Consider the following 903-nt stretch of genomic DNA (forward strand, 5'->3'; position numbering starts at 1 on the left):
GTTCCCTCTCTCGCTGGCTGTCTCTATCTCTGTCGAATAAATAAAAATAAAATCTTTAAAAAAAAAAAAGAGAATTCTAGACCTTAGAGTTACAGTCACGTGCCTGTTTTGTAAATTATTTGTCAAATTGCTGGTGTGTAGAAAATTACAGTATGATATTAGATTCTGATGATGTGCTATGTTATTCCAATGGTCACATGTTCCTATATTTAGAGCAACAGCCTAGAAAACAAAATTGACTGAGTCACTTTGTTAAGTCTCCTTAATTTTCTGCACCCTAGTTTTCTCTTGTATGTACTACGATAAGAATTCTTTGTGCACATTTCATGGGCTGGTTAGGCCTACCATTCTACCATTGGCTCTTGCCTAGCACAAGGACAACTGAAGAGAGAGAGTGCGATATAAAAAAATACAAAGATCTCCTCCCAGAGCCTTATACATGTAATATTATTACTACTCTTGTAAGTGCGAGTGGGAGAAAGGAAAGAGACACCCCACCTTTATCAAATCTATTAAAGTGGAAAAAAAAAAAAAGAAGTCATCAATGTAGGAAAGAGAGATATTACTCCAGTGGAGTCAATATGATAATTTGAAGGAATTAGCTCAATATTAAATGCCATGCAATCAGTCCTAAATGAAACCCCCAAAACTAGCCTAACAGGATTACAACTGCTGAATAAGAGTGCTCTAGTTTTTATTCCTGAATGACAGAGTATTGTTTGAGATATACATCAGTTGCCATTGACAATAATCATTCATACCATCTCAAATCAAAGGAGTGTAACAAACGCCATATTTTTTTTTTAAAGATTTTATTTTTATTTATTTGACAGAAACAGAGACAGCCAGCGAGAGAGGGAACACAAGCAGGGGGAGTGGGAGAGGAAGAAGCAGGCTCATAGT

The 903-nt window shown here is 36.0% G+C and overlaps 1 long non-coding RNA gene across 1 annotated transcript in view; it reads left to right on the plus strand.

Annotated features, from left to right (window-relative positions):
* LOC117801388 overlaps positions 1–903 on the plus strand; it is a 20893-nt gene that overhangs the window by 1244 nt on the left and 18746 nt on the right. The window lies entirely within an intron of this gene.

The sequence above is a fragment of the Ailuropoda melanoleuca genome, chromosome 3 (assembly GCF_002007445.2).
Source record: "Ailuropoda melanoleuca isolate Jingjing chromosome 3, ASM200744v2, whole genome shotgun sequence".
In the NCBI taxonomy this organism is placed as follows: domain Eukaryota; kingdom Metazoa; phylum Chordata; class Mammalia; order Carnivora; family Ursidae; genus Ailuropoda; species Ailuropoda melanoleuca.